This window comes from Hyla sarda, chromosome 1 (assembly GCF_029499605.1).
Source record: "Hyla sarda isolate aHylSar1 chromosome 1, aHylSar1.hap1, whole genome shotgun sequence".
Taxonomy (NCBI): domain Eukaryota; kingdom Metazoa; phylum Chordata; class Amphibia; order Anura; family Hylidae; genus Hyla; species Hyla sarda.
Window position 1 is genome coordinate 279,093,904 of NC_079189.1, and position 27,307 is coordinate 279,121,210.

Below are 27,307 nucleotides of genomic sequence, written 5' to 3' on the forward strand. Positions count from 1 at the left end.
CATGTGTATGGTGAGTGTGTGGGTGTGTAATGTGCGAGGTGTCCATGTGTATGGTGAGTGTGTGGGTGTGTAATGTGCGAGGTGTCCATGTGTATGGTGAGTGTGTGGGTGTGTAATGTGCGCGGTGTCCATGTGTATGGTGAGTGTGTGGGTATGTAATGTGCGCGGTGTCCATGTGTATGGTGAGTGTGTGGGTATGTAATGTGCGAGGTGTCCATGTGTATGGTGAGTGTGTGTAATGTGTATGTGTGTATATATATATATATATATATATATATATATATATATATATATATATATATATATATATATATATATATATATATATATATATATATATATATATATATATATGTGCAGATAAGGTCAGGCTGCTCACCACTCTCGCGTTTGCTGCACTATCTCGTGCTACGGACACCGGTACCGCTCCCGGCTTAGTAGAAATCACACAGAAAAGAAAACGTCCGGCACTCGGGAGGATGCAGGTAAAACTTGTCAATGGCTTTATTCACACGCTTAGGCAGGACACAATCTATTGTGTCCTGCCTAAGCATGTGAATAAAGCCATTGACAAGTTTTACCTGCATCCTCCCGAGTGCCGGACGTTTTCTTTTCTGTGTGATATATATATATATATATATATATATATATATAATTATTAGTGCGAGGTGTCCATGTATAAAACAAAAGTTGGATTCAAAATGGCCGACATGGTCACCACCCATCTTGAAAAGTCTCCCCCCCAATCACATATACTAATGTGCCACAAACAGGAAGTTATCACCAACTATTCCCATTTTATTAAGGTGTATCCATATAAATGGCCCACCCTGTATATATAATGTGCGAGGTGTCCATGTATATAGTGAGTGTGTATATATAATGTGCGAGGTGTCCATGTATATAGTGAGTGTGTATATATAATGTGCGAGGTGTCCATGTATATAGTGAGTGTGTATATATAATGTGCGAGGTGTCCATGTATATAGTGAGTGTGTATATATAATGTGCGAGGTGTCCATGTATATAGTGAGTGTGTATATATAATGTGCGAGGTGTGTATGTATTATGTGGGAGGTGTCCGTGTGTGTTTTATATAATGTATGTGTGTATATGTAATGTGCGATGTGTATACTGGGGGACACATTTATCATTAGGTGTCTATTGTAGAAACAGATCTACCTCTTTGTCTAATTTACACTCAATTTGCGCAAATATCGAAACGTCCACCCCCCCCCCCCCCCGCCTCGACCATGCACTCCTTCTCCACCTCACACTTTACAGAGCTGTGATATTTTTCCGCGTTGCACTGCTCACATAGCTAGAAGTGCTGGAGCAGCAGTGTGTGCGCCAAACAAAAGTTTTGCAAAAGCTGGAGACACCCTGGTTGGTAAACACTGTGTTCATGTACCAGAGCTGAGTGTGTGATCATGTTACATGTAGCAGAAATTAGTGTGCGGCATGTGTATGGAGCAGAGCTGAATGTGTTATTGTGTAAGCATGACCATGCACACAACTCTGCGTCATACACATGACCACTCGCTCAGCTCTACTGCATACACATTACCCAATACAAGGGGCCTAATACATCACACTGCTGCTCAGCCAATCACCAGCTGAGGGACATCATTTTGGTCACCAATTGGCTGATCACAGTGTAACTTGTCAGACCCCAGAAGCAGAAAGACAGGGGCTGGAGGACAGGAGAGCTATATTGGCAGCATCTGGACAGCTGCAAAAGGCAAGTTAAAGGGGTACTCCAGTGGAAACCAATTTATTTTTTCTTATTTTTTTTTATTTTTATTAGCTGGTACCAGAAAGTCTTACAGATTTGTAAATGACTTCTATTTAAAAATCTTAATCCTTCCAGTACTTATCAACGGCTGTATGCTCTGCGGAAAGTTTTTTCTTTTTTAATTTATTTTCTGTCTGACCACAGTGCTGACACCTCTGACCATGTTAGGAACTGTTCAGAGCAGAAGAAATGTCCCCATAGTAAACCTCTCCTGCTCTGGACAATTCCTGACATGGACAGAGGTGTCGTCAGAGAGCACTATGGCCAGACAGAAAATAAATTCAAAAAGAAAAGCACTTCCTGTGGAGCATACAGCTGCTAAGTACTGGAAGGATTAAGATTTTCTGGCAGCAATCCGGGCATATGGGGCTCTCATAGAATGAAAGCTCGGTTCTTATTTGAAAAAGACAGTTTTACCATTAGACAGTTTTTGATTACTTCAAGCATATGGTTTTGGTCAGTAACACGAGTTCCACCAAAAAAGTGGGAATTGTTCCATTATAGTTTATTGTGGTGGTTCACTTGGCATAAAATACTAACCAAATGGGGCTCAAAAACTAACCAAAATACTGCATGTGAACCTAGCCTAAGAACGAGAAGTCTCAGTATGCTCTGACACCACTGCTTTTTTTTTTTTTTGCCAGTTACCAGATGTCTGCCCCAACCGGGAGGAGCTGCTATTGGAAAGTTAAGTATCTAGATTTATCACTTCTGCCATGTCATTGTTGTATAACACTCTATCTTTATACTTCATCCAGAAGGTGTTCATTATATACCTTGTCTGTTTTTGTGATAACCGTTATGGTCAGCCCCATCTCTAGTACCGGCAGGTTAGATAGTGGCTATCTATGCATGACTTGTTCCATTGCTAACTTGGGGGAGTTATCAATGTGGCACCATGTGTAGATAGCCATAATAACTAGTTAAACCTAAAGAATCAGTTAGTGAAACTGTAGATTAGTCACCTATTGTAATAAATCTTTTCAAAATGGCAATTTACCATATAATTCTATGGTGAATGTCAGCCCCATCTCTAGTACTAGCAGGTTAGATAGTAGCTACCTATGCATGACTTGTTGCATTGCTAACTTGGGGGAGTTATCAATGTGGCACCATGTGTGGATAGCCATAATAACTAGTTAACCCTAAATAATCCAGTTATTTCTGTTATTGTAATATACTATTCAGCATCAGTAGAACAATAGTCAGTGCCTACTAAATGAAGGTAGGAATTAATTAGGAAAATCCTAGCTGTAAGTATGGCTGATACCTTGACTGAGGATTTGCAGCCACTATCATTGTTTGTTTTTTTACATGCAGCTTTTTTATCTTTTGTTCGTCTTTGTTGTTGTTTTTCAAGTTGCTTCATTTTCTAACAGATTTTGTGTCTTTCCCACAAGTATCTAGGTAGGTTTTTTTTAGAATTCTTTTCCTGTAGAGCAAGAATATTTGATGCTGCCTGCTAGCCCTGGACACTGATACCCAAGAAAGAGTGAGATGAGCATCTTACCAGACTGGAAGGAGCTACGATGAGACGGTAAGACCTATGCCATTGACTTGTTCTAATAGCCTGTGTCTTCATATTTCTGTTCTATTGTGTAAGACAACCCACACCTGGGAGGAGCTGCTGTCAGACCAATAAGTTACTAACTTTGACCTATCAGTTTGCTTTCTCCAGGTGTTGCTTATCTTCCCTGGCTGGAATTGTGGACCTACACGTAAGTAATTGAAATCATGTCTGTTTTTTCAAAATGTGTTCTATTTAGGGGGTAACTTGTTTAATTGCATAATTAAATGACTTTCTGTCTCTTGCCTTTGCCAGTTGCTGCCTACCGTGGCAGTCTTTATCAAATTTGGCAATTTACCATATAATTCTATGGTGAATGTCAGCCCCATTCCTAGTACCAGCTGGTTAGGTAGTAGCTACCTATGCATGACTTGTTGCATTGCTAACTTGGGGGAGTTATCAATGTGGCACCATGTGTCGATAGCCTTAGTAACTAGTTAAACTTAAAGAAACAGTTATTTCTGTTATCGTCATATACTATTCAGCATCAGTAGAACAAATAGTCAGTGCCTACTAAATGAAGGTAAGAATGTATTAGGAAAGTCCTAGCTGTAAGTATGGCTGATACCTCGACTGAGGATTTGCAGCCACTATCATTGTTGTTTTTAACATGCAGCTTTTTTATCTTTTGTGTTTGTTCTGCTCTTCATTATTGCTTCATTTTCTAACAGCTTTTGTCTTTCTCACAAGTATCTAGGTAGGTTTTTTTTAGAATTCTTTTCCTGTAGAGCAAGAATATTTGATGCTGCCTGCTAGCCCTGGACACTGATACCCAAGAAAGAGTGAGATGAGCATCTTACCAGACTGGAAGGAGCTACGATGAGACGGTAAGACCTATGCCATTGACTTGTTCTAATAGCCTGTGTCTTTGTGCTTCCTCCAGAAGCTGTTCTATTGTGTAAGACAACAAACACCTGGGAGGTGCTGCTGTCAGACCAATCAGTTACTAACTTTGACCTATGTCATATTCTTGTTCTAGAAGTATCTATCAGTTTGCTTTCTCCAGGTGTTACTTATCTTCCCTGGCTGGAATTATGGACCTACACGTAAGTAAATGAAATCATGTCTGTTCTTGTCTAAATGTGTTATATTTAGGGGGTAATTTGTTTAATTACATAATTAAATGACTTTTTGTCTCTTGCCTTTTTCCATTCGCTGCCTTCTCTGGCCGTCTCTGCCAGTCGCTGCCTTCTCTGGCCGTCTTTGCCAGTCGCTGCCTTCTCTGGCCGTCTTTGCCAGTCACTGCCTTCTCTGGCCGTCTTTGCCAGTCGCTGCCTTCTCTGGCCGTCTTTGCCAGTCGCTGCCTTCTCTGGCCGTCTTTGCCAGTCGCTGCCTTCTCTGGCCGTCTTTGCCAGTCGCTGCCTTCTCTGGCCGTCTTTGCCAGTCGCTGCCTTCTCTGGCCGTCTTTGCCAGTCGCCGCCTTCTCTGGCCGTCTTTGCCAGTCGCCGCCTTCTCTGGCCTTCGTTGCCAGTCGCCGCCTTCTCTGGCCTTCGTTGCCAGTCGCCGCCTTCTCTGGCCTTCGTTGCCAGTCGCCGCCTTCTCTGGCCTTCGTTGCCAGTCGCCGCCTTCTCTGGCCTTCGTTGCCAGTCGCCGCATTCCCTGGCCTTTGTTGCCAGTCTGCCCCGCATTCCCTGGCCTTTGTTGCCAGTCTGCCCCGCCTTCCCTGGCTTTTGTTGCCAGTCACCGCATTTCCTGTTCCTCATTGCCAAAAATAATAAAAAAAAGCAGCTGCAACATAGTCTAATTAACAAATAGTCTAATAAAAAAAGCCCAAGAGAGGCATATCTTTAGTGTAGGGTCCGTCCCAATGAGGTCACCTTACCGTGGTGGGACGGTACACACTATTTGGCCAAATATTATGCTAAGAACCTCTCTAGCAGTGTTGAATACATATATTTTAGAGTAAAGGGTATACTGCTGTATTTCTTTCTATTTGGGGGGAATAACAGATGGCTGTAGCCGCTATTTTACCATGAGCAGCTGGCACATAGTCTGACCACAGCTGCCGTCAGCCCTTGACTGCTGAGAAAAAAAGAGGGATTTCAATTGTATAGGGTCTGTCCCCATGAGGTCACCTTTCCATGGTGGGATGGCACTATTTGGCCAAATGGTATGCTAAGAACCTCTTCTGTTTGCAAATAAAGGCTGTGCAGTTCACGGTTATACCTTAAGCAGCTGCAACATAGTCTAATAACCACAAATCCCATCAGTTCTTGGCAGTGGTCAAAAAAATAAATAAAAATGGGGTGGTTACTTTAAAATGAGAAAATCCATAGCAATGCAAAGCTATTAGCTTGTCACTTGAAGGCATAATTGTTCATATCACCCACCCCCACATTATGGATCCAATTTTTTGTGTTGGTAGTTCAGTGGTAGTTAAGATTTAGTCTAGGCAAACCATGTCTTACCTTTTGCGTAATTTTGGTTACTTGTTAAGCTATTGGTTCTTAGGATTGGAAACTTGCAGTATATTGATGGTCACTACAATAACTAAATATTTTTTTCCTTTTTGTAGATTTGGCAAGTTCATTCTACTACATGGTGTAGTAGTAGACCATGGCAAGAACCTTAAACTTACTACCTTACCAGTCATTGAATCTACATAAGACAAGACAAGACATGACATGACATCTAGCAAAAATAGTATGGTAGGTCAGGTTTTCAGCTTCTCACACAGAATGGCAGTACAAAGCGATCTGCTTGTCACTTGAAGGCATAACTGTCCATAAGCCCCCCATTGTGGATCCAAACCTTTTTGTGCTGGTGGATCAGTGGAAGACTGCTATTTAGGCTAGTTTTTCTTTGGTAGGAGTTTAGTTCTAAGATAGATTTAAGAGGTGCAGTATGTTATCAGGGTAACTATTTTAGCAGGAAGATGTTAATTGATTGATTGATATTTCACAGTACATCTTGTAAATTTTTGTGCTTCTTGTAGGTATGAGTTTATTCTACTACCCGGTATAGAAGACCATGTAATGAACATTCAACAACTTCCTACCTTACCATACTCAGCTCCAGACATGCTATTAGCAGAAGTCTTGACATCTTGCCAAAATCATATGGTAAGTCCTTAGGTTTTCATTTTGACTTCTTATACCCCAGTACTGTAGTATAAAGCTTTTAGCTTGTCACATGAAGTTAACTGTTAACCCCTTAAGGATCACAGGTTTTTCAGTTTTTGCACTTTCGTTTTTTCCTCCTCAGCTTTTTTAAAAATCATAACCCTTTCAATTTTGGACCTAAAAATCCATATGATGGCTTATTTTTTTGCAGTGACATCAGTCATTTTACCCAAAAATCTACGGCAAAACGGAAAAAAAATCATTGTGCGACGAAATTGAAGAAAAAAGCCATTTTGTAACTTTAGGGGGCTTCCGTTTCTATGCAGTACATTTTTCGGTAAAATGACACTTTATCATTATTCTGTAGGTCCATATGGTTAAAATGATACCCTACTTATATAGGTTTGATTTTGTTGTACTTCTGTAAAAAATCGTGAAAAATGTATACGTTTAAAATTGTCATCTTCTGACCCCTATAACTTTTATTTTTCCGCATATGGGGCAGTATGAGGGCTCATTTTTTGCACTGTGATCTGAAGTTTTTAGCGGTACCATTTTTGTATTGATCGGACTGTTTCATGAGATAAAAAGCGACCAAAAATACGTTCTTTTGGACTTTGGAATTTTTTTGCAAGTACGCCATTGACCGTGCGGTTTAATTAATGACATATTTTTATAATTCGGACATTTATGCATGCGGCGATACCACATATGTTTAGATTTATTTTTATTTGTGTTTTTTTTTTTTTTTGTTTTTTTTTTATGGGAAAAGGGGGGTCATTTGAACTTTTATTAACCCCTTAAGGACCAGGCCATTTTACACCTTAGGACCAGAGCGTTTTTTGAACATCTGACCACTGTCACTTTAAACATTAATAACTCTGATTCAGAGACTGTTTTTTCGGGACCTATTCTACTTTAACATAGTGGTAAATTTTTGTGGTAACTTGCATCCTTTCTTGGTGAAAAATCCCAAAATTTTATGAAGAAAATGAAAATTTGGCATTTTTCTAACTTTGCAGCTCTCTGCTTGTAAGGAAAATGGATATTCCAAATAAAAAAAATTATTCACATTTCCAATATGTCTACTTTATGTTTGTATCATAAAATTGACGTGTTTTTACTTTTGGAAGACACCAGAGGGCTTCAAAGTTCAGCAGCAATTTTCCAATTTTTCAGGGACCAGTTCAGGTTTGAAGTGGATTTGAAGGGTCTTCATATTAGAAATACCCCATAAATGACCCCATTATAAAAACTACACCCCACAAAGTATTCAAAATAACATTCAGTAAGTGTTTTCACCCTTTAGGTGTTTCACAGGAATAGCAGCAAAGTGAAGGAGAAAATTCACAATCTTCATTTTTTACACTCATGTTCTTGTAGACACAATTTTTGAATTTTTACAAGGGGTGAAAGGAGAAAATTTATACTTGTATTTGTTGCCCAATTTCTCTCGAGTAAGCACATACCTCACATGTCTATTTAAAGTGTTCGGCGGGCTCAGAAGCGAAGGAGCGACAAGGGGATTTTGGAAAGTACCTTTTTCTGAAATGGTTTTTGGGGGGCATGTTGCATTTAGGAAGCCCCTATGGTGCCAGAACAGCAAAAAAACACCTGGCATACCATTTTGGAAACTAGACCCCTTGAGGAACATAACAAGGAATTAAGTGAGCCTTAATACCCCACATGTGTTTCACGACTTTTGCATATGTAAAAAAAAATAAAAAATTTCACAAAAAATGTTTCCCCCTCAAATTTCACATTTTTGCAAGGGTTAATAGCAGAAAATACCCCAAAAATTTGTAACCCCATCTCTTTTGAGTATGGCGGTACCCCATAAGTTGACCTGAAGTGCACTACGGGCGAACTACAATGCTCAGAAGAGGAGTCATATTTGGCTTTTTAAGAGCAAATTTTGCTCGGGGGGCATGTCTCATTTAGGAAGCCCCTATGGTGCCAGGACAGCAAAAAAAACCACATTGCATACCATTTTGGAATCTAGGCCCCTTGAGGAACGTAACAAGGGGTACAGTGAGCATTTACCCCCCCCCCCCCCCCCCCCCCACTGGTGTCTGTCAGATCTTTGAAACAGTGGGCTGTACAAATTTTTTTATTTGTACAGCCCACTGTTCCAAAGATCTGTCAGACACAAGTGGGGTGTAAATTCTTTCTCACTGCACCCTCATTACATTCTGTGAGGGGTGTAGTTTCCAAAATGGGGTCACATGTAGTTTTTTTTTTTTTTTTTTTTTCCATTTGTCAAAACCGCTGTAACAATCAGCCACCCCTGTGCAAATCACCTCAAATGTGCCTGGTGCACTCTCCCTTCTGGGCCTTGTTGTGCGCCCACATATGGGGTATTTCCGTAGTCGGGAGAAATTGCATTACAAATTTTGGGGGGCTTTTTTTTTTCCCCTTTTACCTCTTGTCAAAATGAAAAGTATAGGGCAACACCAGCATGTTAGTGTAAATCTTTTTTTATTTTTTTACACTAACATGCTGGTGTAGACCTCAACTTCACCTTTTCATAAGGGATGAAAGGAGAAAAAAATCCGATCAGCCCGGTATCGCAGGGGCGATTTCCCTCGCTATTTGCGGCCCCCCTGCGGCAGACATGGCCCACCTCGGCGTTTGCCCTGGATGCTTTCTGAAGCATTTCAGCAGGCATCCGCTTCCAATCTCTGCGTGGCAAGGACCGGAAAACGCCAGGGCGTAAGTTTATGCCCTTGGTCCTTAAGTACCAGGGCGCAAGGCGTAACATTACACCCTTGGTCCTTAAGGGGTTAAGGAAGGGGTTAAATCACATTTATTAACTTTTTTTTTTTACACTTTTTTTTTTTGCAGTGTTATAGCTCCCATAGGGACCTATAACACGGCACACACTGATTGCCAGCACTGTTCACTGCAAAGCCATAGCTTTGCAATGATCAGCGTTATCAGGGGTCGATTGCTCAAGCTTACATCTCGGGCCTGGAGCGATAAATTGATGAGGGGACACGCCGGAGGCAGGTAAGAGGACCTCCGCTCGTGTCCTAGCTGATCGGGACACTGCATTTTCACTGCGGTGGTCCTGAGCAGCCGGGCAGCTTTCACTTTCATTTTAGACGCGGCGTTCAACTTTGAATGCTGTGTCTAAAGGGTTAATAGCGTGCGGCACCGCGACCGCTGCCGCATGCTGTTAGCCCCAGGTCCCGGCATCAGATACAATCCTGATCACGGCAACTACGGTGTTGACAGGGGGAGGGTGCTCCCCCTGTTCACAAACAGTGGTGCCGCAATACTATCGCTGGTCGGCATTGGTTGCTATGGCAGCAGGTAGCATGTGTCGCAAAAATGATACCAATAAAAAGTACAGATTGTCCCACAAAAAATAAGCCCTCACACAATGGCGGAAAAGAATTTTGCTCAGAAAAGGAAAACATAAAAAGCTATATAAAATTGGTATCGCCACAATCGTACCGACCCCCAGAATAAATATAACATCACTTTTACACACAGTGAACACCATAAAAATATTTTTTTTAAACGCCAGGAATTTTAATTTTTCACAATATTTTGGAGTTTTTCCACAAAAAATGCTGCATGTGGTAACAAAAATGCACCACTTAAGTAAAATATGTCACAAAAAACTATTTCAGAATTGCTCCGCTCAGAAAAAGCGTTCTAAAGTTATTACCCTTTTAAGAGAAACATGTCAAATTAAAAAAACCTGGTCATTAAGGTAAAAAATGGGTCCATCCTAAAAGAAAAACTGTCGCTCTTAGTGCGGGGGAAGCTGATCTTTCTTCTTGACATGCAAATTCACTGCTAACTGGCAAGGGCGGCTTTACTGCCTTCATCTGGCACTGTGATGTAACCACCGCCCGGCTTATGAATATTAATGTTCTCCATCTACCTCTTCTTCCCGCTGATTTCAGGACTCCACTGCGCATGTGCTGGCTTCCTATCTACACCCGGAAGCCTCTTCAGCGCAGTCGAGTCCTGAAATCAGCGGGGAGGAGAGGGAGATGATGAGGGAGAACATGAATATTCATAAGCCCCGGGTGGTGCTGTGGGCCAGGCAGCAGTTGTACCACAGTGCCAGATGAAGGCAGTAACCCTGCCCATGCCAGTTAGCAGCTAATTTGCATATAAAGAAGATAGCGGGCGAATGGCGTGGCGGATCCGGGGACGGTATGCATCAAACTGATTAGTGTCCCCCACACTACCAGCCAGTACCGCTGGTTAGTGTGGGGGAGCAAGCTGACAGATTTCCTTTACGGCAAGTGTCTTATAATTGCATAAGGAACAATATATTTAAAAGTTTTTAGTTTGGTGGCAGGTACTCTTTAATAATCCCTCATTGGGGATCCAAGCCTTTCTGCTGGTAGATGAGTGGTAGACTACTAATTGCTTTGTTAGGAGGAGCTTAGTTTTTCAAGATGGATATTTGAGATGAGCAGCATCTTACCTCCTTTTTGATTACTTTAAATAAATTAAATGAGTCAGTGGTTCCAAAGATTGGCATATCTCCAGTTTAATGAAATTTATTTCACCAACTTACTGTTTTTGCTGTTTTGGGTTTGAAAAGTAAATGAGGGTCAGGTGGAACTGCTATTGGGAAACTCGTATTAGTTTGTTAGGTTGGCTGGAGTAACGGTTAAACTCTAAAATCAGATGAATATATAACTTTTTATTTTATTTATTTTTTGTCGTCTCCAGATCCTCACTTCTGCACTTTGTTCTGTGAAGTAATCAACAGTTTCCACTATGAAAATCTCTGGCAACATGAAAACCTACCCGGGCTCCATTGTCCCAGTTACAAAAGTTTAAACATTTTTATTTTTTTTCTTACATAAAATATACATGTCTTCTACTAAATGTTTTTTTTTTTTTAACTTATTTCTTGCTATTCTGTAAATAAAATTGTATTATACTTTTTAAAGTGCCTTTGTTGGGTTCTTATGAGATCATGTTCATTAGGTGCAGTCAGTGCTGAATCCACCCACCACTACCAAATACAGCCCATATTATCACGTTGTTCCCCCCCCCCCGTTTCACTACCTAAGGGGGGTGGGGGGTGACTGTTTGACATGCTATAGAAAAGAGTTTATTGAGGTTACGCTATCTACATTAACTATCACAGGTCCTCTTTAACCCCTTTTTAATGACACCTTTCATTTTGGTCTTGAGGCTATAGGATATTTTTATTTTTGATTCTCTTCCTCCTCCAAAGAGGGCATGTTTGCAATTTTACCATAAAATGTACACTGCAACTAAATATTATTTATGGTGGAAAATTGAACAGAAAGTGTCATGTTAAAAATAACTTTTTTTTTTCCCACATTTCTTTATTAAGTTAACATTTTGTACAGAAATGCAATGGGGCATACCCTGCATAATAAACGACAACTAAGGGCCCAAATAAGCATGTCTGAGAACAAAAACGCAAGGTTAGGCCCAGGTATCTGAGTACACCTCCCACCCCTCCCCTCCCCAAAGTTCCCATCAAACCCCCCCCCCCCCCAATCCAGGCAGGAAAGCAAAGCAATCAGAATAGAACCTCAACTACAATAATAAATAAACATGCAGGTGAGGAATACGGTCAGGGCCAGAAATGGGATTCAAGTCTAAATGGTTTGATTCCCCTTGGAGAGAGTGTTAGGGGAAAAATATACCCTCTAGCTGTTGCATGACTACAACTCCCAGCATGCCCTTTGGACAGCCAAAGGGCATGCTCAGTTTTATTAGTCTGCCACCTGCCCCTATACCTGCTGATCAATAATTGTTACTGATCAGCAATACATGAAATAATAAATGAAATAGAGTAACGCTCCTTTCACATTGCCGTTAGTGCGAGCAACGTATTTTCCTCCCGCTATATTCGGCCACAATAACAGGAGTTCTAACGGACGCTAGTGGAATCCCACTCAAGTGAATGGGATCCTCTTTGCCCGTTATGACTCCCGTTAGGCTCCGTTACAATAACGGACATTAAGGGCAGTTAAAGTGGGGGCAAAAAAAACCTTAATGTCCGTTTGTAACGGAACCACTTACATAGTGTGAAAGAAGCCTAAGGGGGAGATTTATCAAAAACTCTCTGAAGGTAAAGTCGCTGAGTTTCCCATAGCAACCAATCAAATCTTTCATTTTTAATAGGCGTCTGAAAAATGAGTCATCTGATTGGTTGCTATGGGCAACGTTTCCTCTGGACAGATTTTGATAAATCTCCCCTATAACACTACATTTACACACACCTTTTATACGGTTACTCTCTCCCCACATAAAAATTTAGCCCGTAGGGCACTGTTATCCAAACAGGGAGCCTCCAGCTGTTGCAAAACTATAGCTCACAGCCTTTGACGGTCCAGGCATGCTGGGAGTTGTAGTTTAGCAAAAGCTGGAATCTCCCTCTTTGGGAAACACCACCCTACGGGCTATTTATATTTTTTTATGGGGAGGTAACTGTATAACGGTGTGTGTAAATGTACTGTTTTACCCACCCACCCACCAAACCTCCCCCCCCCATGATCCAGTGATAAGGTGTCCTCTAGAACAGTGGTTCTCAACCTTTTTAGCGACTGTACCCACAAAGGCTGAAAGCATGTCTGCGGGTACTCCTCATGCGGAACTTGCGCGCGAGGGGTACCCGTGGACAAAAGGCGTGTGCTTTCCTTTATACTAATGCGATACTTAACCCCTTGTTCCATTATTCCCCCCCTCCCTCTGATGCCCTTTTGCCATTATCCCCCCTCCATCTTAATCGCCTTATGCCATTATTATCTGATATGTCAAAAGGGAATGGGAGGGGGGAATGATGGCACAATTAATCACCCCCCATATTAATCCCCTTGTGCTTTTATTATCAGATATGGCAAAAGGGAATCCGAGGGGGTTAAATCACATTTAGTGACTTTTTTTTTTTTTTTTTTTTACACTTTTTTTTTTTTTTTTTTATAGCACACGGGCATTAGGATAGAGGGGGGAGGGATAATGGCACAAGGGGATCAGAGGGAGGGAGGATAGTCGTCACCCCCCACCCCCTCCATATTAATCCCCTTGTGCCATTATCCCCCCCCATCTTAATGCCCTTGTGCCATAAAAAAGTGTATAAAAAGTTACTAAATGTGATTTAACAACCCCTTACCTAATAAAAGTTTAAATCTCCCCTTTTCACATTTAAAAAAAATGTAAATAAAAATAGTCGTCGTGTGCGTAAATGTCCGAACTATAAAAATATGTTATAATCTAAAATTCCAAAGTCCAAAATTGCGTATTTTTGGTCACTTTTAGATACAGTCCTAGGAAAGAGTCTCCTAGGACTGTATCCACCTTTTCCAGCCCACGGGAGCACCTGAAAGCTGAACTAATTTATGCAGGATAAGTCATCAACTGCAGAGCCGAGAAGTTCGTGACAAATCGAATTTACTGTAAGTTCGCTCAGCTCTAGTCACTTTGGGTATCCTAAATAAATGTGTAAAAAGCGATCAAAATGTCCCATAAAAAAAGGTACCGATAAAAAAAATTTCAGATCACGGCGCAAAAAACTGAGCCCTCATATATCCCTGTATATGGAAAAAATGAAAGCTATAGGAGTCAGAAGATGACAATTTTACACATACGAATTTTGGTGCATGTAGTTATAACTGTAAAATACTAAACTAGGTATCCTTGTAACCGTACGGACCTACAGAATAAAGATATGGTGTCATTTTTACAGGAAAGCGTACTGTATAGAACCGGAAGCCCCAAAAGTTACAAAATGGGTTGCTTTTTTTTTTTTTTCAATTTTGCCCCACAAATATTTATTCTGGTTTCGCCATTAAAAAGTTTTGTCATTAAAAAGTTCAATTGGTGGCGCAAAAAATAAGCCCGCATATGGATCTGTAGGTGCAAAATTGAAAGTGTTATTATTTTTAGAAGGTGATGATCAAAAAAACGAAAATGCAAAAACTGAAAAACCCTGTGTTCTTAAGGGGTTAAAATGACTTGGGTGCCATGGTTTTTGCATGGAGAAGTAGAGAAAATTCTGCAATGTGAACATAGCCGTAGCCTACGTTCACACAGCGGAAGGTCTGTGCGGAATTCCGCATAAATATTCTGCATCGCACAACAATCGCCCCTGCAGCAACATCTACTGCGGAAATCCTTATTCTGACGCCAGTAACAACATTGAACCTGTTCTGTTCTCGTGGATTCCGCTCAGAAATGCATTGCTGTCTGAGGCGGAGCATTTGTGAGCAGTTCTAGCATGTTCTGCCAGTGCTCCACTGTGTGGAATGTCTGTATGGACATTTTCCGTGCAGAAATTCCTGTGTGAACATGGCCATAGGGGGAGATTTGTCAAACCTTGTGCAGGAGCAGTTGCCCATAGCAACCAACTGGATTTCAGCTTTTATTTTTAGAAAGGCTTTAAAAAAAAAAAAATGAAAGCTGGAAAGCTGGAATCTGGTTATCATGGTCAGCTGTTCCTCTGCACAAGATTTGAAAAACGTACACTGCTGTCTGGCTGAGCTCACTCTGCGCTATTCCATATAACATATGTTTTATTTGCGTAACGTATAAGGCATCAGCATTTTCTACCTTAAAACGCATGATCAGCATTGATCACGGCGTCTAAAGGGTTAAAGGGGTATTCCAGGTAAAACCCTATATATATATATATATATATATATATATATATATATATATATATATATATATATATATATATATATATATATATATATATATATATATATATATATATATATATATATATATATATATATATATATATATCAACTGGCTCCGGAAAGTGAAACAGATTTGTAAATTGCTTCTATTAAAAAATCTTAATCCTTCCAATAGTTATTAGCTTCTGAAGTTTTCTGTCTAACTGCTAAATGATGATGTCACGTCCCGGGAGCTGTGCATGATGGGAGAATACTGCACAGCTCCCAGGACGTGAGTCATTAGAGAGCAGTTAGACAGAAGACAACAACTCAACTTCAGAAGCTAATAACTATTGGAAGAATTAAGATTTTTTAATAGAAGTAATTTACAAATCTGTTTAACTTTCCTGAGCCAGTTGATATATAAAGAAAAGTTTTGGCCTGGAATACCCCTTTAATGAGCTGCGGGATTGCTTCTGATAATAGCCGTCTCTCACAGCTTATGAAATGGGCACAGCTCCTGCACTTCAAGGTCATGTAACGGTTAAGCCCTTGGACGGAGCCCATTATGACCCTAAGGACGGGAGCATTTTTTTTTTTTCAAATCTGACCTCTCACTTTAAGCATTAATAAGTTTTTACTTTATAAATTTGATTCCGAGATGTTTTTTCATGACATATTCTACTTTTAGTGGTAAATTTTCGTTGATACTTGCATCATTTGTTGGTGAAAAATTCCAAAATTTGATGAGAAAATTGGAAATTTAGCATTTTTCTAACCTTGAAGCTCTCGACTTGTAAGGAAAATAGACATAGCAAATAAATTATATATTGATTCACATATATGTCCACTTTGTTTGCTTTATTAAGTTGACTTTTTTTTTTTACTTTTGGAAGACATCAGAGGGCTTCAAACTTCAGCACCAATTTTCAAATTTTTCACACAATTTTCAAAATCTGGATTTGAAGGGCCTTCATATGAGAAATACCCCACAAATGACCCCATTATAAAAACTGCACACCTCAAAGTATTCAAAATGACATTCAGAAAGTTTAACCCTTTAGGTGTTTCACAGGAATAGCAGCAAAGTGAAGGAGAAAATTCTAAATCAGGGGTCCAGTGAGCCTTAACTCAACACAGGTGTTTGACAACTTTTCGTTAGTCGGATGTGTAAATGAAAAAAAAAAGTTTTTTCACTAAAGTGCAGTTTTTTTCCCCCCCAAACTTGAAAATTTTACAAAGGGTAATGGGAGAAAATGCCCCCCAAAATTTGTAACCCCGTATCTTCTGAGTATGGAAATACCCCATGTTAGGATGTAAAATGCTCTGCGTGCAAATTACAATGCTCAAAAGAGGAGTCACATTTGGCTTTTGGAAAGCAAATTTAGCTGAAAAGGTTTTTAGGGGGCATGTCTCATTTAGGAAGCCCTTATGGGGCCAGAACAGAAAAAAAAAAAAAACATATGGCATACTATTTTGGACACTACACCTCAAGGAACGTAACAAAGGGTACAGGGAGCCTTAACACCTCACAGGTGTTTGACGACTTTTTGTTAGTCGGATGTGTAAATGAAAAAAAAAATTTTTTTTTTCCCTAAAATGCTTTTTCCCCCCAAATTTACATTTTTACAAAGGGTAATAGGAGAAAATGCCCCCCAAAATTTGTAACCCCATTTCTTCTGAATATGGAAATACCCCATGTGTGGACTAAAAGTGCTCTGCTGGCGCACTACAAGTGATCTGCAGGCGCACTACACTCCATTGTTCTGGCACTATGGGGGCTTTGTAAACACACGTGGCCTTCAATTCCGGGGGGGGGGGGGGGGGGGCGGCAAGCCTGGTACTTAAGGACCTGTATGCCCGTGGGAATTTCGGTCCACCAGACCGGAGTGACTGCTGATATCGATCAGCAGGCACCCAGCATAAATGTTCAGGGGGGGGGGGGGTCATCAGCCCCCCCCCCCATATGTCGACGATCTGCGCAAATCGCAAGTGAATTCACACTTGCGATTTGCGCGATTCCGAGTCATTATTGGTCTATGGTGACCTGGAAAATAAGGGGGATCGCGCTTGTCCAAGACACCCATGATCCCCCTGAAGGGACAGGAGTGAGGTGGCTGGCGTGCCACCCCTCCTATCCCTGATATTGGTGGTCTAGACGCGACCACCAATAGATCGGGGGCGGGGGGGGTTAACTTTCGTTTTCCCCGTTCTGCCCGCCCACAATAGGCGGGGCAGGACTGGGAAACGAAGGGGACCGGCGCTGAAGATCCACTTACCCTGCGGGCGAGGCTGCGGGCGACGATCGGTGTCGGAGATCGGCGGGGGGGGGCATGTCGTGCGGCAGAAGAGGACGGCTCCCTGGATCTGACGGAAGCCGGTAAGTTGCTTAGCAACATCTAGGGGACTACAGTTTGAGACCATTATACAGTAGTCTCTACACTGTTGCCGTCCAGATGTTGCAAAACTACAACTCTTGTCATGCTGGGATTTGTAGTTTTGCAACAGCTGGAGGGGTCACAGTTTGGAGATCACTGTGCTGTGAACTGTGGCCCTCTAGATCTTGCAAAACTACAACTCCCAGCATGCCCACATAGCAGTTTGCTGTCTGGGCATGCTGGCATTTGTAGTTTTGCAACATCTGGAGGTCCACAGTTTAGAGACGACTGCACAGTGATTTCTAAACTGTAGACCTCCAGATGTTGCAAAACTGCGAATCCCAGCATGCCCAAGCAGCAAACAGCTGTCTCAGCATGCTGGGAGTTGTAGTTGCGTACCTCTAGCAGTTGCGAAACTACATCTCCCAGCATGCACTTCGACGATCAGTACATGCTAGGATTTGTAGTTTTGCAACAGCTGGAGGCACACTGGTTGGAAAATACTGAGTTAGGTGACGGAACCTAACTGAAGGTTTTCCAACCAGTGTGCCTCCAGCTGTTGCAAAAGTACAACTTCCAGCATGCACGGTCTGTCAAAATGTGTAACGCAATTTCTCCTGATTACGGAAATACCCCATATGTGGGCGTAAAATTCTCTGCTGGCGCACAACAAGGCTCAGGAGTGAGAGCGCACTATGTACATTTGAGGCCTAAATGGGTGATTTGCACAGGGGTGGCTGATTTTACAGCGGTTCTGCCATAAACGCAATAAAATAAATACCCACATGTGACCCCATTTTGGAAACTACACCCCTCACGGAATGTAACAAGGGGTATAGTGAGCCCTAACACCCCACAAGTCTTTCACGAATTTTCATTAAAGTTGGATGGGAAAATTAAAAAAATAAAATAAAATTTCACTAAAATGCTGGTGTTACCCTAAATTTTTCATTTTCACAAGGGAAAATAGGAAAAAAGCCCACCACAATTTGTAACCCCATTTCTTCTGAGTATATAAATACCCCATATGTGGATGTAAAGTGCTCTGCGGGCGAACTACAATGATCAGAAGAGGAGCGCCATTGGGATTTTGAAGAGAAAATTTGTCCGGAATTGAAGGCCACGTGTGTTTACAATGTGCCAGAACAATGGACCCCTCCCACATGTGACCCCCATTTTGGAAACTACACCCCTCACGTAATGTAATAAGGGGTACAGTGAGCATTTGCGCCCCACAGGTGTCTGACAGTTTTCTGGAACAGTGGTCCGTGAAAATAAAAAATGTAATTTTGCATTTGCTCAGCCCACTGTTCCAAAGATCTGTCAAACTCCAGTGGGGTTGAAATACTCACTGCACCCCTTATTAAATTCTGTGAGGGGTGTAGTTTCCAAAACTTTAACAAAGTCATGAAATATCTGTGAGGTGTTAAGGCTCACTGTACCCCTTGTTACGTTTCTTGAGGGGTGTAGTTTCCAAAATAGTATGCCATGTGTTTTTTTTTTTTTTTGCTGTTCTGGCACCATAGGGGCTTCCCAAATGCGACACGCCCCCCAAAAACCATTTCTGCAAAATTTGCTTTCAAAAAGCCAAATGTGACTCCTTCTCTTCTGAGCATTGTAGTTTGCCCGCATAGCATTTTACATCATAACATGGGGTGTTTCCATACTCAGAAGAGATGGGGTTACATATTTTGTGGGGCATTTTCTCCATTACCCTTTATAAAAAATAAAAAAAAAATGGTACCATTAAAAACTTCAGATCACGGCGCAAAAAATGAGCCCTCATACCGCCCCATACGCGGAAAAATAAAAAAGGTTATAGGTGTCAGAAGATGACCCTTTTAAACGTATTAATTTTCCTGCATGAAGTTATGATTTTTTTCCAGAAGTACGACAAAATCAAACCTATATAAGTAGGGTATAATTTTAATTGTATGAACCTACAGAATAAAGAAAAGGTGTCATTTTAACCGAAAAATATACTACGTAGAAACTGAAGCCCCCAAAATTGAAAGAGTTATGATTTTTTAAAGGCAAGGAGCAAAAAACGAAAGTGCAAAAATGGATAAACCCCCGGTCCTTAAGGGGTTAATGCTTAAAGTGACAGTGGTCAGATGTGCAAAAAACGCTCTGGTCCTACACTGAAAATTGGCCTGGTCCTTAAGGGGTTAAGGACCAAGCCCATTTTCACCTTAACCCCTTAAGGACCGGGGGTTTTTCCGTTTTTGCATTTTCGTTTTTTGCTCCTTGCCTTTAAAAAATCATAACTCTTTAAAATTTGCACCTAAAAATCCATATGATGGCTTATTTTTTGCGCCACCAATTCTACTTTGTAATGACATCAGCCATTTTGCCCAAAAATCTATGGTGAAGCGGGAAAAAAAATCATTGTGCGACAAAATAGAAAAAAAAAACGCTGTTTTGTAACTTTTGGGGGCTTCCGTTTCTACGTAGTACATTTTTTGGTAAAAATGACACCTGATATGTATTCTGTAGGTCCATACAATTAATATGATACTCTACTTATATAGGTTTGATTTTGTCGGACTTCTGGAAAAAATCATAACTACATGCCGGAAAATTAATACGTTTAAAATTGTCATCTTCTGACCCCTATAACTTTTTTATTTTTCCGTGTATGGCGCGGTATGAGGGCTCATTTTTTGCGCCGTGATCTGAAGTTTTTAACGGTACCATTTTTCATTATTTTCATTTTTCATTATTCATTTTTAAATGATATAAAAAGTGACCAAAAATGCACTATTTTGGACTTTGGAATTTTTTTGCGCGCACGCCATTGACCGAGCGGTTTAATTAATGATATATTTTTATAATTCGGACATTTACGCACGCAGTGATACCATATATGTTTATTTTTATTTTTATTTACACTGTGTTTTTTTTTTTTTATTGGAAAAGGGGGGTGATTCAAACTTTTAATAGGGGAGGAGTTAAATGATCTTTATTCACTTTTTTTTTTCACTTTTTTTTTGCAGTGTTATAGGTCCCATAGGGACCTATAACACTGCAGACACTGATCTTCTATGTTGATCACTGGTTTCTCGTAAGAAACCAGTGATCAACGATTCTGCCGCATGACTGCTCATGCCTGGATCTCAGGCACTGAGCAGTCATTCGGCGATCGGACAACGAGGAGGCAGGAAGGGGCCCTCCCGCTGTCCTGTCAGCTGTTCAGGATGCCGCGATTAGCCGCGGCTAACCCGAACAGCCCGACTGAGCTAGTCGGGAACTTTCACTTTTAGCCGCGCGGCTCAGCTCTGAGCGCGCGGCTAAAGGGTTAATAGCGCGCGGCGCCGCGATCGGCGCTGCGCGCTATTAGAGGCGGGTCCCGGCTTCACTATGACGCCGGGCCCGCCGTGATATGACGCGGGGTTACTGTGTAACCCCGCGTTATATCAGAAGAGCAGGACCAAGGACGTACCGGTACGTCCTTGGTCCTTAAGGGGTTAAGGACCAGGGGGTTTTCAGTTTTTGCACTTTCGTTTTTCCTCCTTACCTTTAAAAAATCATAACCCTTTCAATTTTGCACCTAAAAATCCGTATGATGGCTTATTTTTTGCACCACCAATTCTACTTTGCAGTGACATCAGTCATTTTACCCAAAAATCTACGGTGAAATGGAAAGAAAAATCATTGAGACAAAATTGGAAAAAAAACTCAATTTTGTAAATTTTGGGTGCTTCTGTTTCTATGTAGTAAATTTTTCGGTAAAAATGACACCTTCTCTTTATTCTGTAGGTCTATATGATTAAAATGATACCCTACTTATATCGGTTTGATTTTGTCGTACTTCTGAAAAAAATAACTACGTTTAAAATTGTCATTTTCTGACCCCTATAACTTTTTTATCTTACCGCGTATGGGGCGGTATGAGGTCTCATTCTTTGGGCCGTGATCTGAAGTTTTTAGCGGTACCCTTTTTGTATTGATCGGACTTGTTGATCACTTTTTATTCATTTTTTCATGATATAAAGAGTGACCAAAAATGCACTATTTTGGACTTTGGAATTTTTTTGCGCGTACGCCATTGACCGTGCAGTTTAACGGTTTGTTAACCGTTTAATTAACAATATATTTTTATAATTCGGACATTTCCGCAAGCAGCGATATCACATATGTTTATTTTTATTTACAATGTTTTTTTTTTTCAAATGGGAAAAGGGGGGTGATTCAAACTTTTATTAGGGGAGGTGTTAAATGATCTTTATTCACTTTTTTTTTTTGCAATGTTATAGCTCCCATAGGGACCTATAACACTGCACACACTGATCTATTACAGATCACTGGTTTCTCATAGGAAACCAGTGATCGATGATTCTGCCGCTTGTCTGCTCATGCCTGGATCTCGGCATCTGTTTGCGATGCCGAGATTTCGCCGCGGCGATCCCGAACAGCTCCTTGAGCTAACCGGCATGGTTTCACTTTCACTTTAGACGCAGCGTTCAACTTTGAACGCCACGTCTAAAGGGTTAATAGCGTGCAGCGCCGCAATCACTGCCGTGTGCTATTAGCCACGGGTCCCGGCCTCTAACAACCCCGGGCCCGACCCGCTATGACGTGGCCCCGCGTTATAGAAAGGGAAAGGACTCGGGATGTACCGGTACGTCCTTGGTCTTTAAGGGGTTAAGCACCAGGCCAATTTTATTTTTGCATTTTCGTTTTTTCCTTCTCTCCTTCTAAAATCCATAACTCTTTTATATTTCCATCCACAGACCCATATAAGGGCTTGTTCTTTGCGTGACCAATTGTACTTTGTAATGAAACCTCTCATTTTACCATAAAATGTACGGCGAATCAAAAAAAATATTTTTTTTAGGGAGGAAATTTAAGTGAAAACCAAAATTTTGCACATTTTGGAGGGGTTAGTTTTCAGTGTACAATTTACGGTAAAAATTGTGTTCTTTATTCTGTGGGTCAATATGATTAAAATAATACCCATGGCTAGATACTTTTAGATTTTTTTTAAGCGGTACAAAAATAAAAAAAACTTTTTGTACAAAATCAGTAATCTATAATCGCCCTATTTTGACCACCTATAACTTTTTCATTTTTACGTATATAGGGCGGTATTTTTTTAGATACCACATTTTTTTAGATACCACATTTGCATATATAAAACTATCAGATCATTTTTTTTATTTTATTTTTTTAAATAAAATGTGACAAAAAAGCAGCATTTTTGAACTTTTTTTATTTACGTTTATGCCATTCACCGTACGGGATCATTAACATAATATTTTGATAGTTCGGACATTTAAGCACATGGCAATACCAAATATATAAAAAAAATAATTTACGCCTCTTGGGGGTAAAATGGGGAAAAACTGACAATTTTAAATTTTATTGGGGGAGGGGATTTTTCACTTTTTTAAATTTTATTTATAAATTTTTCAACTTTTTTTTTTACACTTTTTATGTCCCCATAGGGGACTATCTATAGCAATCCTGTGATTGCTAATACTGTGCAATGCTATGTATAGGACACAGCACTGCTCAGTATTATCGGTGATCTTCTGCTCTGGTCTGCTCGATCTCAGACTGAGCAGAAGACCCCGGGAGACGGCCGGAGCCAGATGAGGGGACCTCTGGCCACCATGCTGGATGATCGGATCGCCGCGGCAGCGCTGCAGGCAATCCGATCATCCATTCAAAGTTCCGCACTACCGCAGATGCCGTGATCTGTATTGATCACGGCATCTGAGGGGTTAATGGCGGACATCCGCGCAATCTCGGATATCTGCAATTACGGGCGGGTCCCCGGCTGCTGCTAGCAGCCGGGACCTGCCGTGTATGACGCGAGTACCGTTCCGATGCTCGCGCTCATACACAGGACGTAAATGTACATCCTGGTGCGGGAAGTCCCGCCAAACCAGGACGTACATTTACGTCCGTGGTCGTTAAGGGGTTAAATATAATATAAACAGGAAACGTAATATAATAATGTTTAATAAATTATTAAATGGAAATAAAATCTGTAAATGGATGCAGCTGTAATGGGTGGGTTCACACTGCACTTTTGTTTGTGTATCATGTAAATGTTTAACGCCTTTATGACCTGGGGTTTTTCAGTTTTTGCAGTTTTTTCCTCCTTACCTTTAAAAAACCGTAACGTTTTAAATTTTGCACCTAAAAATCCATTTGATGGCTTATTTTTTGCACCACCAATTCTACTCTAATCAGTCATTTTACCCAAAAATCTACTGTGAAACGGAAAAAAAATCATTGTGCGACAAAATTGAAGAAAAAACACAATTTTTTAACTTTTGGGGGCTTCAGTTTCTATGCAGTAAATTTTTCGGTAAAAAAATGACACTTTATCTTTATTCTGTAGGTCCATATGATTAAAATGATTCCCTACTTACATAGGTTTCATTTTGTTGTACTTATGGAAATAATCATAACTACATTAAGGAAAATTTATACGTTTAAAATTGTCATGTTCTGACCTCTATAACTTTTTTATTTTTCCACGTACGGGGCGGTATGAGGGCTAATTTTTGCGCCCTGATCTGAAGTTTTTTTTTTTTTGTAATGATCGGACTTTTTGATAGCTTTTTATTCAATTTTTCATAATTATAAAAAGTGAGCAGAAATACACTATTTTGGACTTTGGAATTTTTTTGCACGTACGCCATTGACTGTTTAATAAACTATTTCCTCACGTGGCCATATCACATGTGGTTATTTCTATTTATTTATTTATTTATTTTTTTAAAGGGAAAGGGGGGGATTCAAACTTATTAGGGAAGGGGTTAACTGATCTTCTTTTTTTTTTTTTTGCAATGTTATAGCTCCCATAGCCATCCTAAGCTGAACGCGCCTGCTCTCGTCAGATCGCAGACTGCTACCCAGCTTAAGGCCCAGTAAATACCGGCATGGGAGACTGGCTGGGAATCCCGGGTGCAGTTGACATTTTGCTCTGTTGCCGCCTTCCGTTCCGATTCTGAAAAGGATTTATTGATGCTTAAATGCACAGTATAAAGGGCGAGAAACTGTCAACGGCCATCCTTAGCTGAAAGCGCCTGCTCTCGTCAGATCGCAGACTGCTACCCGGCTTAGGGCCCGGTAAGTACCAGCATGGGAGACTGACTGGGAATCCCGGGTGCAGTTGACATTTTGCTCTGTTGCCGCCTTCCGCTCCGATTCCGAAAAGGATTTATTGATGCTTAAATCCACAGTATAAAGGGTGTGAAGCTGTCAACGGCCATCCTAAGCTGAACGTGCCTGCTCTCGTCAGATCGCAAACTGCTACCCCACTTAGGGCCCGGTAAGTATGTAAAGGGTGTAAAGGGTGTAAAGGGTGTAAAGCTGTCAACGGCCATCCTAAGCTGAACGCGCCTGCTCTCGTCAGATTGCAAATTGCTACTCAGCTTAGGGCCCGGTAAGTACCAGCATGGGAGACTGGCTGGGAATCCCGGGTGCCGTTGACGTTTTGCTCTGTTGACGCCTTCCGCTCTGATTCCGAAAACGATTTATTGATGCTTAAATCCACAGTATACAAGGTGTGAAGCTGTCAACGGCCATCCTAAGCTGAACGCGCCTGCTCCTGTCAGATCGCAGACTGCTACCCAGCTTAGGGCCTGGTAAGTACCAGCATGGGAGACTGGCTGGGAATCCCGGGTGCAGTTGACATTTTGCTCTGTTGCCGCCTTCCGTTCCGATTCCGAAAAGGATTTATTAATGCTTAAATGCACAGTATAAAAGGCGGGAAGCTGTCAACGGCCATCCTAAACTGAACGCACCTGCTCTCGTCAGATCGCAGACTGCTACCCAGCTTAGGGCCCGGTAAGTACCGGCTTGGGAGACTGGCTGGGACTCCCGGGTGCCGTTGACATTTTGCTCTATTGCCGCCTTCCATTCTAATTCCGAAAAGGATTTATTGATGCTTAAATCCACAGTATACAGGGGTTGAAGCTGTCAACGGCCATCCTAAGCTGAACTCGCCTGCTCTCGTCAGATCGCAGACTGCTACCCTGCTTAGGGCCTGGTAAAAACCGGCATGGGAGACTGGCTGGGAATCCTGGGTGCCATTGACATTTTCTCTGTTGCCGCCTTCCGCTCCGATTCCAAAAGGATTTATTGATGCTTAAATGCACAATATAAAGGGCAAGAAGCTATCAACGGCCATCCTAAGCTGAACGCGCCTGCTTTCGTCAGATCGCAGACTGCTACCCAGCTCAGGGCCCGGTAAGTACCGGCATGGGAGACTGGCTGGGAATCCCGGGTGCCGTTGACGTTTTGCTCTGTTGCCGTCTTCCGCTACGATTCCGAAAAGGATTTATTGATGCTTAAATCCACAGTATACACGGTGTGAAGCTGTCGACGGCCATCCTAAGCTGAACGTGCCTGCTCTCGTCAGATCGCAGACTGCTACCCAGCTTAGGGCCTGGTAAGTACCGGCATGGGAGACTGGCTTGGAATCCCGGGTGCAGTTTACATTTTGCTCTGTTGCCGCCTTAAGCTCTGATTCCGAAAAGGATTTATTGCTGCTTAAATCCACAGTATACACGGTGTGAAGCTGTCGACGGCCATCCTAAGCTGAACGCGCCTGCTCTCGTCAAATCGCAAATTGCTACTCAGCTTAGGGCCCGGTAAGTATCAGCATGGGAGACTGGCTGGGAATCCCGAGTGTAGTTTACATTCTGCTCTGTTGCCGCCTTCTGTTCCGATTCCAAAAGGATTTATTGATGCTTAAATTCCCAGTATAAAAGGCGAGAAGCTGTCAACGGCCATCCTAAGCTGAACGCGCCTGCTCTCGTCAGATCGCAGACTGCTACCCAGCTCAGGGCCCGGTAAGTACCGGCATGGGAGACTGGCTGGGAATCCCGAGTGCCGTTGACGTTTTGCTCTGTTGCCGTCTTCCGCTCAGATTCCGAAAAGGATTTATTGATGCTTAAATCCACAGTATAAAGGGTGTGAAGCTGTCAACGGCCATCCTAAGCTGAACATGCCTGCTCTCGTCAGATTGCAGACTGCTACCCAGCTTAGGGGCTGGTAAGTACCGGCATGGGAGAATGGCTGGTAATCCCGGGTGCAGTTGACAATTTGCTCTGTTGCCGCCTTCTGTTCCGATTCCGAAAAGGATTTATTGATGCTTAAATCCACAGTATAAAGGGTATAAAAGGTGTGAAGCTGTCGATGGCCATACTAAGCTTAACGCGCCTGCTCTCATCAGATCGCAGACTGGTACAGATCTTAGGGCCCGGTAAGTACCAGCATGGGACACTGGCTGGGAATCCCGGCTGCCGTTGACATTTTGCTCTGTTGCCGCCTTCCGTTCCGATTCCGAAAAGGATTTATTGATGCTTAAATGCACAGTATAAAGGGCAAGAAGCTGTCAACGGCCATCCTAAGCTGAATGCGTCTGTTCTCGTCAGATCGCAGACTGCTACCCAGCTTAGGGCCTGGTAAGTACCAGCATGGGAGACTGGCTGGCAATCGCGGGTGCAGTTGACATTTTGCACTGTTTCTGCTCCGATTCCGAAAAGGATTTTTTGATGCTTAAATCCACAGTATACAAGGCAAGAAGCTGTCAACGACCATCCTAAGCTGAACGTGCCTGCTCTCGTCAGATCGCAAACTGCTACAGAGCTTAGGGCCCGGTTAGTACCAGCATGGGAGACTGGCTGGGAATCCTGGGTGCCGTTGACGCTTTGCTCTGTTGCTGCCTTCCGCTCCGATTTCAAAAATGATTTATTGATGCTTAAATCCACAGTATACAAGGTGTGAAGCTGTCAATGGCCATCCTAAGCTGAACGCGCCAACTCCCGTCAGATCGCAGACTGCTGCCCGGCAAGTACCGGCCTGTGAGACTGGCTGGCAATCCAAGGTGCCATTGACATTTTGCTCTG

At 41.9% G+C, this 27,307-nt stretch overlaps 1 long non-coding RNA gene across 1 annotated transcript; it reads left to right on the top strand.

The window, feature by feature from the left end:
• The first annotated feature begins 4,213 nt into the window (after positions 1-4,213).
• Positions 4,214-11,277, top strand: LOC130368804 (uncharacterized). Its single transcript, XR_008892573.1, has 4 exons — positions 4,214-4,408; positions 5,878-6,010; positions 6,298-6,424; positions 11,126-11,277. It is a non-coding gene; the product is annotated as an uncharacterized LOC130368804 (long non-coding RNA).
• Positions 11,278-27,307: the final 16,030 nt, after the last annotated feature.